General features: G+C 43.5%; 1 protein-coding gene across 1 annotated transcript in view; it reads left to right on the top strand.

The window, feature by feature from the left end:
* The first annotated feature begins 6,528 nt into the window (after positions 1 to 6,528).
* KCNQ1 (potassium voltage-gated channel subfamily Q member 1) overlaps positions 6,529 to 15,059 on the top strand; it is a 198,057-nt gene continuing 189,526 nt past the window's right edge. Inside the window, exon 1 of the mRNA XM_073658048.1 lies at positions 6,529 to 6,858. The gene's annotated coding sequence lies outside the window, so the exon portion shown is untranslated. The remainder of the gene's footprint in view (positions 6,859 to 15,059) is intronic.

Genomic DNA, 15,059 nt, shown 5'->3' on the forward strand with positions numbered 1-15,059 from the left:
TGTCCCAAGCTTGGACAAGGCCTTTAATATGTCAATATTACTTAATGGAAAAATGTCTGTGCAGAACTTGCTCTGATGATTTGCATTTTGCAGTCATTTTCCTGAAGCGGCTTCGCTGGCGGATTTGCCGTCATCTTTGCGGTGGCTCTGTCGCCATTGTTTTTTTCTATAATTTAAACCATAACTAGCGAGCAGTTTCCCATGGAAGCCGTCTGAAGAATAAACATGACACTTCTTTTAACCCCATTACGGTTTCCAAACGCTAAAGCAGTTGAAAGATGTGACAAAACGCTGAACATGTGCATAGCAAGTCGTTTTTACATTGCTGTGTGTTATGCTCTTTTTTTTTGCATCGGTTCTGCTGTGCTTTTTCAGGCGGATTCCAAAGTAAAACCAGTTATGGCCATACTACTAGCAATACCTGCTCTTACCAGTAGAGGGCATCATCACTCCTATGCACAGCGCAGGGATGGTTTTTGGCATTATCTAAAAAAGGCTTTGGTACTGTGTTACACAATTGAAAGGAAATAGATTGATCTCAGTAAGGGCAGGTGCTGACGAACCTAGATTCTCTCATCCGAGAGACTTGATTGCGTCTATTTTTTTTTTTTCTTTCTTTACAATGTGGGTCTGATTTTTCTTATCCAGATGTTTTCTCCTAATTCATAATTTGCAACTTTTCAAAATTACGCAAAATACTTGTGCAATTTTACTCCCGTGCCCTAATAAAGTAATGTGTCATCAGTGTTTTTCAAGGATGGATAAAGAAATGTCAAAGCCTCTCCCATCCTTTGCAATGTTGTAGATGGATGGCACACGGATAACACAGTGATGTCATGACACAATGCTGCACATGTTTTTCATGGAGCCATAGACTTGTATTGGGCCTTGTCATCCCTGTTGCCAGAAAAAAATGACATCTCTCTGTGAGTTTTGCATGGACACACGGGTAAAACACATAAGTACAACATGGATGTCTGAATGAGGCCTTAAAAGGGTATTCCCATCTCCAAGATCTTATCCCAATATGTAGTTGGTGTAGTAATAATAATATCAAATACCTCCAATTAGAAATGTAGTATAGTTCTTCTGACTAACTACGTCACTTACCCCATGTCCAGGGCATTGCAGTAGTTTAGGTATCCATGGTTACGACTACTCATATAGTGACAGTTAATTGTTGTGGTCATAACCATGGATATCTAAGCTATTGTAATGCCCTGCACATGGGGTAAGCAACATAACTAATCAGAAAAACTATACTACATTTCTAATTGGAGGTATTTGCTAATGTTATTATTACTACACCTACTATATATTGGGATAGGATCTTGGAGATGGGAATATCCTTTTATGGCTCATTTAGACATTGTTTTTTTCCTGTGTACGAGTTCTATCCGCGTTTTTAACAAGTTTGGATCTGTGATAGTCTACGGGGCTGTTCACGTGTCCGTGTGTTTTTGCAGACTAAGCGGTCCGCACAAAATCACATATCCGATTTTTATCAGAATCTCAGATCAAACTCGCCAATGCAAGTCTATAGGTCAGTGAAAAAAAACACTCAGATGCCATCCGTGTGCTGTTCGTTTTTCACAGACTATTTCAAAGGAGAAGTTTGAGAAACCTCCAGCAGTTTTTTCCATCTGTGAAAAACAGATGAAACTCTGAACAGACTCTGATGACGTTGTGATAAGAAACAGCGATGAAACTCGGATCTAATATGCTGAAAAATAACTTAATAAGCTCTTAGGTTTCATTCTGAAATAATGAATTTTTTGGAAAAAAAATGGTCCAAGTATCAGAGTTTACTTAGTGTCAGTTTTTACCATCAGAGATATTTTTGAGGTGTATGAGAAGTTTTCTTAAGCCTCTCCTATCAAACAAACATGAAAATTAGACCCATACACTAGCATTAGTGATTTAATTCATGACTCAATGCAATATCAGACATGTCTACGTGTTTTGGTAGTTGACCCTCAAAAATACACAGACATGTGAACATCTCCATATACTAAAATAGGTATGAGTGCTAACCATCAAAAACACGGATAGAACTTGTACATTAAAAATGGACGACTGAATGAGACTGTCAAGCAGTGCCTTGTGACTATAGGTGCTAACCAGGTCCCTAGAACTAGTGGCGCCCTAGTCTATTCTTGTCCCCTGGATTACTCCTGAAGATGGAGACACAGGGTTCACATGCCTAGCTATGCTCCTATATCAACCCTTATCTGTCCTCTCCCCCACTCAGAGAGGTGGGAAGCCAAAATGTATAGGATAAAGGCCCTGTCACACATAACGAGATCGCTAGCGAGATCGTTATTGCGTCACGGTTTTGGGATCGCTGGGGAGATGTCAAACATGCAGAACTTTCCAACGATCTCGGCCGCCCCAGCGATCTAACCAACGATCTCGGTGGTCGTTGGGACGCTTTCACACAGCAGCTATTTCAACGATCCACACCTTGATAGGGACTGTACTGTGTCAGAAAGGCGTGCATAAAATTGCTTTTCCGTGCCCCCCTCATCTCCAGTTGGTGGACACTACTGCATTCAGATTGGGTGGCCTTGGTTTAACACTGCGTCTCCGGTCAGATGGGATCTCTACTGCGTCTCCATTAAAAATGAAAACTCATTTGAGACCCCAAACAATACCTACCTCGCTAAAGATGCCTGATTTCTTCAAAGTGGAGTCACAGCCGGAGAATGCTGGTGGGATCTGAAAAAACAAGGACGCAGTAGTGACCACCAATCGGGGACGAGGAGCGCAGAAAAGTCCAATTTATGCACGCCTACATGTCTCAGTTCTGAATCGCTAACGAGGTCGTTGATAAGGTGTCAAATACAGCGATGCACACTGCCCAGCGGGAGCGCAACGACCCAAGAATGGTCCAGGAAGCTTTGTAACGATCAGCGATCTCACAGCAGGGGCCTGATCGTTGCTACCTGTCAGACAGAACGAGATCGCTAGCGAGATCGCTATTGCGTCACCAAAATCGTGACTCATTAGCGATCTCGCTAGCGATCTCGTTATGTGTGACGGGGCCTTAACACTAACCTGACAAACAAGGAAAGATGGCCAGGGATTAATGAAAATAACAATTACACAAAATACACTCACAAAACAATAGAGTGGAACACAGGAGAGTTAAAGGAAGGAGAAACCAAATAGGAAAGGATGAGGGATGTGTACACACACAATATTCCAAGCAGCAATCTCCTGAACAAATTTCTCCAAAGGCCTATTCCAACTACAAACTACACCTCCAACTCCTAACCAGGCAGTAAGAACTAACACTGGCAATCCCTAAGTGCCAGAGGCGAGCATATATAGCAGAGGGGAGAGGCCAACACCGAACAGCTGAGACAATCCAGGTAGCAAAGCTCCAGGAGCTTCAACTGAACAAGTTAACCCTTGCGCTGCTACCAAGGGAAAAACCCGCACTTTTTAATAAGATGGAAAAGTGCTTCTAACCAGTGTAGGAGTTCGTGAAACCATACACCGTGGTCTTCTGGCCCCTCTCTGTCACCTTGTGACCGAGACTTAGGTCTAAGTTTACATGAACATATGAAAAATCATCCCTTTATTCATACAGAAAAAAAAAAAACATTTTTTCATGGGTATTTTATCAGTATTCTTACCCATATGCAATGCATAAGTCTATTTCTGACATCTGTATTGCATCCATTATTATACATCAATAATTAAAAAATAATACAATGCTATGTTAATAATTGCAATGGATCTGTTAAAAATTTATATTGATGCTATATGCCATTTAAATGTATAGGTGAGTATCATCCAAAAACGTTTCACGGGGAAAAACCTTCAAGTGAACTAACACATTCAACATGTATGATGGTTTCCATTACTTTCCCACAACGATATTTTTGGTCCAAGTTTGTTTCATAGAAATAAAAAATTACACTTTTGCACTAATGTTATTTCATAGGGCTGTACAGATCACCATCCTCTTCACGGACTAAGTGTCCGTGTAAAAAAAAACGCAGCATGCACTGGTTTGTTCCATGTGTCAGATGAAACTCGCCTATTATAATCTAAGGGTGCACAAAAACAAATCAGATCCCATATACAGTGGGTACGGAAAGTATTGAGACCCCTTTTAATTTTTTACTCTGTTTCATTGCAGCCATTTGGTAAATTCTAAAAAGTTCATTTTTTTCTCATTAAAGTACACTCTGTACCCTATCTTGACTGAAAAATACAGAAATGTAGACATTTTTGCAAATTTATTAAAAAAGAAAAACTGAAATATCACATGGTCATAAGTATTCAGACCCTTTGCTGAGACGCTCATATTTAAGTCACATGCTGTCCATTTCCTTGTGATCCTCCTTGAGATGGTTCTACTCCTTCATTGCAGTCCAGCTGTGTTTAATTAAACGGATAGGACTTGATTTCGAAAGGCACACACCTGTCTATATAAGACCTCACAGCTCACAGTGCATGTCAGACCAAATGAGGATCATGAGCTCAAAGAAACTGCCCAAGGAGCTCAGAGACAGAATTGTGGCAAGGCACAGATCTGTCCAAGGTTACAAAATAATTTCTGCATTACTCAAGGTTCCTAACAGCACAGTGGCCTCCATAATCCTTAAATGGAAGAAGTTTGGGACCACCAGAAGTCTTCCTAGATCTGGCCGTCCAGCCAAACTGAGCATTTGTGGGAGAAGATCCTTGGTGAGAGAGGTAAGGAAGAACCACAAGATCACTGTGGCTGAGCTCCAGAGATGCAGTAGGGAGATGGGAGAAAGATCCACAAAGTCAACTATCACTGCAGCCCTCCACCAGTCGGGCCTTTATGGCAGAGTGGCCCGACGGAAGCCTCTCCTCAGTGCAAGACATATGAAAGCCCACATAGAGTTTGCTCAAAAAAACATGAAGGACTCCCAGACTATGAGAAATAAGATTCTCTGGTCTGATGAGACGAAGGTAGAATTTTTTGGTGATAATTCTAAGCAGTATGTGTGGAGAAAACCAGGCACTGCTCATCACGTACCCAATACAATCCCAACAGTGAAACATGGTGGTGGCAACATCATGCTATGGGGGTGTTTTTCAGCTGCAGGGACAGGACGACTGGTTGCAATTGAAGGAAACATGAATGCGTCCAAGTACAGAGATATCCTGGATGAAAACCTCTTTCAGAGTGCTCTGAACCTCAGACTTGGCCGAAGGTTCACCTTCCAACAAGACAGCTAAAATAACAAAGGAGTGGCTTCAGAACAACTCTGTGACCATTCTTGACTGGCCCAGCCAGAGCCCTGACCTAAACCCAATTGAGCATCACTGGAGAGACCTGAAAATGGCTGTCCACCAACGTTCACCATCCAACCTGATGGAACTTGAGAGGATCTGCAAGGAAGAATAGCAGAGGATCCCCAAATCCAGGTGTGAAAAACTTTTTGCATCATTCCCAAGAAGACTCATGGCTGTTCTAGCTCAAAAGGGGGCTTCTACTCAATACTGAGCAAAGGGTCTGAATACTTATGACCATGTGATATTTCAGTTTATATTTTTTAATAAATTTGCAAAAATTTCTAAATTTCTGTTTTTTTTTTCAGTCAAGATGGGGTGCAGAGTGTACTTTAATGAGAAAAAAAAATGAACTTTTTAAAATTTACCAAATGGCTGCAATGAAACAAAGAGTGAAAAATTTAAAGGGGTCTGAATACTTTCCGTACCCACTGTAGATCTATATAACATCCAATCTTTAGAGATACACTGCAATTATTAACATTCAAAACTGTATTTGGGCTTGTAAATTTTCATTGCTGATGTATAAAAACAGATGCAGTACGGATGGCAATACACATTAAAAAAATAGTTTTTTCTGGATGAAAATCTAACGATTATATTATACGTTTATGTGAACATATCCTAAGGGACATGTAGCAGTCTCACGGTCTGTCTCTAAAAATTTTCTGCACCTTCTCTTTTCTGACAGTCCGTGAAAATCAAACCGCACTCGGATGTCATCAGAGACCAAGTGGTCGGCAGAAAATATCGAAGACAAGACCGATTTTGATCCGAGGGTCGGATGAAAATTGGCAATGAGTCCATGAAAAAGATTGGACCGCACTCAGATGACATCAAAGTTTGGTCTGAAATTTTCATGGACTGTCCGAATGGAGAAGGTGGAGAAACTTTTGTTTTCTTTCTCTTCACTTACGAGAAAATCTGATGCCACTTGGACCACGCTCTGATCAAAAGAATCGGTCAGTTTTTCGCGGACGTGGAAAAAGCCGACGTCTAGATGAGGCCTTATAGATATTTAATAATAAATTCCAGCTGTATTTGTTATACAGGCGAGGAAGTTAAAAACATAAAAATACAACAAAAAGTCTAAACATAAAAATATTTACTGATAAAAAAAAAAGAATGCATGAAGAAGTCACGGGAATTGGAGCAAAACCTGAGCAATGCAGCGTTCCCAGGCTTTAAATAATAGGCTGCGCTTAAAGGGTTAACCTTGGAGCGAAGACAAGAAGTTAGGGAGGTCTTTAACAAGAAGTCTCAGGTTACAATAACTTCAATGGCTGCCAGCAGCGTGAGCCCTTTCTTGTGTTAATGGCCATGTTTCCTGTATCATTGCTCACACACACACAGCAGCCTCCTGAGCCCAGGGTGTAAAAGCTGAGCCTCAAATTCCATTTTGAGGAAGATGATTTTTTTTTTTGCATTGAACCAACAAGGAAGTGAAACTCTGAGGAACTTGTATCATAAAGTTTACAAGCTGCAGGCGTGAGATCCTAAAGGAAACCTGAGCACTTCCGAGATCTCCTTCCTCTGCGCTGGGATCTTCAAGCAACATCTGCAGCAATGCTGGGAAATTAGGTAAAACCCTGCGCCAGGGCTCCCACAAAGCCCCCAATATATAGCAGGTTTGATAATAGATGTTACAATTTAAAGCCAGGATATGATATTTTTATGTCTCTCCATTTGTGGCCCCCTACAAATGGTGTGTGCACTGCGTTTATCGGAGGTCGTTCTGCTCAGTTTTTCATAATATTTTCTGATGTAGCAGATTGAGTTTATAATTCAGCACAATGTACAGCATTATCTCTTTGTTCATGGTCTATATAATGTGTTCACTGATGTAGCAGTGTTGGTCATTATTAGATCTTGCTGAGGATTTTACGTTTGGGTTTCTTGAAGAATAGTCTGCAGCTGGAATAGACACAGCAAAGTGAATGAGATTTCAAAAATGTCGATTCTTTCTGCCAATTTCCACTTTTAAATAAATGGGGTAAAAAGCACAAAAAATCTTCCAAATGTGCAGAATTTGTTGCAGATTTTCTTTTTCATCACCCGTGGAACCATCTTCAGGCTTCATTCACACATCCGCATGTTGCTGTTCATGGTGCAGCATAGTCCGGCTACAGGTCCCCTGGCTAAACTCAACTGCTGCATAAGGCCTCATTCACACACCCCTGTTTAAACATGTATGTGGAAAAAATAGTACCGGTGTCATCATTGATTTGGACTAATGTGTCATCTGTTTGTCCATTTTTACCATAGCTGTCCTCAGTGTTTTCCACAGTTGGATAAAGGAAATGAACAAAGCTTCTCCTATACTTTGCAATGTTAAATACAGATGGCACACCGATGCCATCCTTGCACTGTCCGTATTTTTCACAGACCCCTAAACTTGTACTGGCCCTGGTCATCCGTGCTGCACGGAAAAAAAAAAACGGACTTGTCTCTATGTGTTTTGCACAGACACCCAGTCTGTGATAAAACACGAACATGTGAACAACACCATAGATTATAACGGGTACATGTTCTATCCGCGAAAAAATTTAACACGTAAGTGCCACACGGATGTATGAATGAGGCCAAGGAGACCAACCCGTACACAACGCAAGGATGTGTGACTCTAGCCTAGAGGTTTGTGCATACAACATCTTTTTCAGACGGATCCCACCTGAATAAGCCCCGTAAAACCAAAATGAGCATGGTGCACAGCAATGTAAAAACGCCGCTGTTGTGCACATGTTCAGTCTTTTTGTTCCTTTTTTTTTTTTTTTTTTTTTATTGATGTAAACTATAACTGGCAAGCCCTTCCTAACAGAAGCCACCCAAAGAATGGGCACACTGCATCATGTAACCTATTCACTGTTTCCATACCCTGAAGCGTTTCATAGAAGTAGCATGCCCAAGCCTCGGGCGGCTTCCGCTAGGAAAGGCTTGCCAGTTATAGTTTAAATTAATTAAAAGAGCAGCTGCAAAACCACCAGTGATGACTGCCAACTTCTCCCTGGAGCATCTTCTCCTAGGAAAACCTTGGCGGCTGCGTTAGAGTCTTAGGCCACGGCACCACTATCAGTATTTGGTCAGTATTCGCTCAGTCTTTTTTCTCAGGAGTGGGAGCCAAAACCAGGTGAGGAACAATCAGAGAAAAGGTATAATAGAAACAAGTCACCAATTCTGCATTTATCATCCACTCCTGGTTTTGGCTCCAACTCCAGAGAAAAAATACTGACCGAATACTGACCAAATACGTTTTTGAACTTTTTTTTCTTTTTTTCCTACGAGGTTTTGAAAACCACACTGTAGAAAAAACAAAGTGACATGTCATGTCTGCTCCAAGCTCAACACTGGAAAGTCAAAAGGCTGCAAAAGCCTATGAGAAAAAAACAAAAGAAGAGCATTTCCCGAAGGGGATTCCTCTTAAAAAAAAAAAAAAAAAAACTTGGGCTGACAGGGCTGCGGATATGTTGCCTATTGCTGCATTACAATGTATTTGTTTGCATTTTTTATCTTTTGCAGGTACTTTGGTTTAATGGTTTAATATTATGCCTTTCACTGATGTGGTGATTGTATATAGGTTTGTTTCTTTATTTTAAGTAGAAAGAATGGTGTTATTTGCATTTTTTTTTAATTTTATCTTTTCGCCCCCCCCCCCCCCCCCCCCCCCTTAATATATAGTCAAAATTATATTCTATGAAAATCAGGAACAGACTGTTTTTTTTTTTTTTTTTTTTTTTTTTTTCTAGTAGGACTAAAATACAGGGTAATTCACTCACTACTTTACGAGGAAAAAATGCTGTAACGTCTAAAAGAGACTATCTACCCTACCGTATTGAAATTTGGACTGTACATACCTTAGTTCATAAGAAACTGATATTTTAAAGCAGATGTTAAAAATGTCCACCTTTTGCATCCAAGCACGCCCGCATGCGCCGTTCCACGCACGCGGGGTGACACATCGGCGAGACCACTCGGTGCGAAGATGTTTCTCCACGCTGAGGTTCATCGCACTCTCACGTCTCATGAATCAAAGTACTGTATGTACGTTACAGATTTCAGTACGGTCGACGGTCTCTTTTATAATTTACAGCATTTGTTTCTGGTAAAGTAGCGAGTGAATCACCCTGAAGGTGGCCCATATGTAGCACCCTGAGGGTTCGGCTGCTACAGGAGTATTACACCTCAACCCAGAGGTGTGATATTCCACTCCCGGGCAAGGATGGAGTGTGGAACTGAGCTCGGTAGGCTGCATGCACTACACACATCCCATTTCCGAGGAGCAGACCGACGGTACTCCCACTTAGAAATGTGCAGGTACGACCGAGTCTGTTCCTGGCTGGAGTGGGAGGGGGGTGGTACATCCCATGTAGTGTAGGGGCAGATAGGGGGAGCAGCCTGGGTAAAGATAGGAGCTCATTGGGTGCTGGTCACCTGAGCTCACACATAGAGGGTGTATATAAGGTGGGCACCAACTAAGATCAGGGTCAGATGCAGAGGATCAGATGCAGAGAGTCAGTCAGCTGCAGAGAACAAGTCAGGAGCAGAGGAGAGAAGAAAGACAAAGACCCAGAGTGAGAGAGGAGAAAAGAGAGAGACCCAGAGCACAGAAGAGAAGGACTCTGAGATCCCAACTAAAAGCACCGGGTGAAGAGTCGGCATCAGGGTACCGGAACCCAAGCTGGTGGGGGTAAAAACATTCCCCAGCCAGAGACCGGAGACCGTGGGCAGCGTCTGCCACGGTCACCCATCACATCCACCCCGAAGGCACACCACATGAAGGGTCAGGGAACCCAGGGCCAAGGGTGTCCCAACAGAAGGCCCGAGGGAGCTGGACCTAGGTGGATTACTGGTGGGGACGGCCAGAGAACGGGACAGAAAGAGAGCTCAGGGCCACGCTCCGGACTTGTTTGGGGGTTGGCTGGATCCAGGACCTGGTGGACGCAGCACGGCTCGGGTGGTCACTAGCAGCTGGAGTGACCAGTACAACATCTGCAGTAAGTAAACACCCTTAACTGCACAACCCGACTCTGTCTTCACTGCCGTCCGCACTACACCACCACAACCCCCATCCTCTGCGCCTGTCCCCTCTGAGGCTATACCCCTCCCGTTGGGGGTTATCCCACCAAGCTGCGCATCCACCATCAGCCTCAGCGGAACCTGCTGCAGCGGCGGCCCCAGTGACCGCATCACAACGGGTGGCGTAGTCGACACAAAAGAACTCTTAATAACATCTGTAGGACTGCCACATAACACTGAGCTTGACGCCCTGGGCACGGGCCGGGTCACAGCCGCTCGGAGACTACAAACACCCCCCCCATCTGATCCGGTGCCGGGTATTCCCCTCAAAAAGGAATATGTCCCAGGGGGCGCGTCACATACACATTAGGAATAAGGCTGCGTGCCCACTATGCGTTTTTCAAGCGTTTTTTATGCGGAATTTACGCAGCGTAAACGCTTTAAAAACACTTGGTAATCCGTGCCCCATGGTCCCCAATGAAAATCTGCATGTTCTGTGCACATGCTGCGGAAATTTCCGCAGCAGATTTTCCTTGCAGAAAAATCTGCAGCATGTCCATTATTTGTGTGTTTCTGCATGCAGATTTGAGGTCACAATGCATTTGAAAAACGCAAGTCAAATCCGCATGTAAAAACGCTTAAAAAACGCGTGTAAAATCCACAAGTGTTTTTACTGCCAAGGACATGCAGAAACGCTGCTGAAATTTTCTGCTTCAATTCTGCATCGTGGGCACATAGCCTAAGTAGGCTAAACCTGTTAGTATTGCTGGACATCTAATGGGTTATACTTGTTGCAGTCCAAAACTTGCTAAGATTGTCCCAATTTTTTTTTCAATAGCTCTGACAAATTCGGGACTGGCCCGAGTAAAGGGGGTGGATTTTATGTAAACCCACTCAGGCCTTCCCCCTCCCACACCCCCAAATTATTAGTGAGGGCGGCCTGCTTGGATTGTGGCCCAGAATTGAAGCCCAATGTTGGTAGGTATGCAGATGATGTTGAAGGAAAGAAGGATCAGGCATGTTGAACTTTCGAGTCTGATCCTTTTGTCATCAAAAAGAAGATAAGCTGATGATGCTGGTGGTGTCTGGCAGCAGCTTGATACCGGGTTCAAACAAGTGTATTTTCGGTCATTGTGCTGTCCACGTACACAACAGATTGCACACTGACTAATGTGCTGATGCAGCCACCTAGTTTTCCCACACAAAGCATCTTCAGGAAAACGCCGGTGGTCGATTTCCTCTGGCGGCTTAGCCGGCAGCTTTGCCCTTGTTCCTACTGCTGCTCCCGCTCTTTACTGTTCAGTTTCCAAGCCCTGAAGTGGTTAAAAGAAGTAGCATAAGATGGAACATGCGCACATCAATGTTGTTTTGACATTGCTGTGCACAAAGTTCATTTTGTGGTGTTTTTTTGTGCAGTTTCCAAGAAGAAAAATACGCAGTTGAAGCGTAGTCTGACGCGAAACAGCCGTTGTCCACCACGCTGCCTGTATCCTCCTGCATCCAAGTTTTTATCAAATTTTGAATAAAAGTGTTTTATGGGATCATGAGTGCCACTTTTTCAATCTCTGGATTTTGTATTGCCTTTACTTATTTGGTTGAGCGCCACGTTATCCCTGCAATCAGAAGGTGTTAATTAGCAGTCCCCGGTTGAGGAGTTGTTGGATGGTGCCAGGTCAATCTACTGTTTCCTGGTTTGACATTGTTGATTGGTGCTCATGGTGGTAGATAACTTGTGTAAATGGAGCCTTGGGCTGGGTTCAGAGGAGTGTATTCAAGATTGTCCAATTTTCATGAAGTTTTTACATCTGTATTGTGCTCGGCATGTCTGTTTTGTACATGTGTATGCCTTCCTTTTTTTTTTTTTTTTTTACATGAATAATGTAATAAATAATAAAGGACATCTTATTGTACTTGATCCATGAAAAATGCATGAAATTTGGATGGAGACTCTGATTTTTGCGTTTCCATTTACTTATAAGGGGCGAGACTGATCTGAAATACGGGTCAAAGTAGCGCATGCTGTGATGTTGTGTGAGGTTTTTTTTTTAGCACAGTCTATCAGTCATTGTGTAAAATCGTTCACATGAACTAACACCTTGATTTGCATTGGTCCTTGTGCCGTCCGTATGTAATCCGTCTTGCATACAGCACACGGCCAATTAATATGCTGATCAGAATGAGCCTTTACCCCCTTTTGTCCATTGAGAACACATGCATATTTGTCAGAAGCGAACGTGCATGTGCACTAGGGAGTTGGAGGAGATGACTGTCAAATACACATCCATCCAAAAATGGTCTAAGCTGTAAGGGCACCTGTATATTTGTAGGAATACCGGATAATTCCTTCTTCTTCTCACCTCTTGATTACGGTGATGCCGTGAGCAGGCTTCCCAATAATACATGTCTGTACTTGTGGACGTTCTTCCATTACAGACTATGTCATTACGTGGCGGCTGCTTCATGTAGATTTTTTTGTTTTGTGTTCTTTCTCAGCCTCAAAGTAAATAGGGAAAGCTAGCTGGCGTCAATGAGTGCAGAGTGTGTGTGCACGGGGCTCTATGGCATCACTATAAAGTGACAGGTATATTGATGGGTAATCCCTGGGTGCTGAGGTCAGACCATGTGGGTGCCAGGGTGCGGGAGAGGATTATTCTTCTGTTGTCTTATATTTTCGTTCAGCTTACACTCAGGTTATGAAAAATCTTCATCTATATAAACAGTGCCCTGTTGGTATTTACTCAATGAGACCCCCATGGTGATCTTGGCCTTGAACCCCAAGGCCTGCCAAATCTTCTACATGAAGGCTTTCTGGTTTGGTTCATGTATAATATTAAGGAGAGGAGTTGGCGTCTGTTTAATCGATATCCGATACCTCACCTGATGGATATCGGTGGTGTCCAACCAATCCCACTGATTATAATGGGATCCTTTGAGCTTCCATGACCGTGTACTGCCAACACGGGTTCCATGGTTCAACATGCCCCCATCTTCCAGCACTCACCTTTCCCCCACCAAATAAAAACACTGCACCTGTATTTCTTTGGATAAATTTGGCCACAGCGGCCATTTTATTAACAAACAACATTAACATATTAACAGTGTTATAAAATAAATAAGAAGGGAGGGTTCTTGGAGTTAAAATTAGATCTGGCATAAATTAAACCGAACTCGAACCACCATATTACCCTCAGCCGTCCATCACCAGCTCAAGGGCACCAAAAGCTCCCAGGGTAAAACCCCGTCCAGAGCCCAAAACCAAATGCCAGATCACCCCGGTTAATCAAGGCACTGCCTGTGATTATCCAATATTCTGTCCACCGGCACTTCTGTGCCAACTCCAAGAACCCCACCCCCCGCCAAGCCACTGCGACAAACCCTCATAAAACTTTACATGTCCTTTTTTTAATATAACCCATCGATAATACACAATATCAATAACTCCTTTATCTCCTCCTCAGTAAAACCACCCTTTCACCATTAACTTCACAGAATACCAACAGAAAGAAGGGGTGGGTGGGTGGGAACTTTCCCCGCTGACTTCCTTCCTGGACTGACCGTTTTCCCACACTTTTCCTTATTATATCTCCCCCCCCCCCCTTTCCCAATGCCCGCCCCTCCAGGCTTATAACCAATCCCGATATTGGGATTAAAATTACACCCCCGTGGCCCATCCCGGTCATGTGGGGCTTCCATCTAGTTACACTTGCTTCCAGCCCCCTTCTTGACCGTGTACTGCCAACACGGGTTCCATGGTTCAACATGCACTCACCTTTCCCCCACCAAATAAAAACACTGCACCTGTATTTCTTTGGATAAATTTGGCCACAGCGGCCATTTTATTAACAAACAACATTAACATATTAACAGTGTTATAAAATAAATAAGAAGGGAGGGTTCTTGGAGTTAAAATTAGATCTGGCATAAATTAAACCGAACTCGAACCACCATATTACCCTCAGCCGTCCATCACCAGCTCAAGGGCACCAAAAGCTCCCAGGGTAAAACCCCGTCCAGAGCCCAAAACCAAATGCCAGATCACCCCGGTTAATCAAGGCACTGCCTGTGATTATCCAATATTCTTTCCACCGGCACTTCTGTGCCAACTCCAAGAACCCCACCCCCCGCCACCAACGAACAGCCCTGACCACCTCAGGCTCGTGAGCGCCCCAACACAACAAAAGCCCTTTCGATCCCCTCCTGTATGACCAATGCCCATAAATCAATGCCAATATCATTCAAATGTACGCCGTCCTTTTTCCAAAAGTCTCCAACTCCCACTTCCAGATCAAGATGCCGCACGCTTACTCCCCCGTTCCTGGCAACAAAAGCTGATATAGCTCTGTTCAACTTTATAAGTGCCCTATTAATTCCCTTCAATGATCTGGCCTCCCTCCATTTTCCTCTGGGCACAATGTCAGACCACACTGTCAACACCTCAGGAAAAGATGTCCATAACCTTAACAGACCGATTCGAATGTCCCTCATCAATTCCCTAACCGGCCGAGCCGTCCAAATCATTTCCCCCCATTTGCACCACCAAAATATCCGGAGCCCGATCCAAACGAGCTGCTTTATGGAATTCTGGCACCACCCTTCTCCAAACCATCCCTCGAAAAACCCAACCACCGAACCACCGCTTGCTCCCTGCTAAAACCCATTTGCCTACCGTCCGGCCTCACGTCCGCCCTCAGCGCCACCCAATTGACGAAAGAGTGTCCTAGCATCCAAACTAACAACGGGACGCCACCAGCAACAAGACAACCAAAAGG

This window comes from Phyllobates terribilis, unplaced genomic scaffold (genome assembly GCF_046119375.1).
Source record: "Phyllobates terribilis strain yellow unplaced genomic scaffold, ASM4611937v1 Scaffold_13__5_contigs__length_258822181, whole genome shotgun sequence".
NCBI lineage: Eukaryota > Metazoa > Chordata > Amphibia > Anura > Dendrobatidae > Phyllobates > Phyllobates terribilis.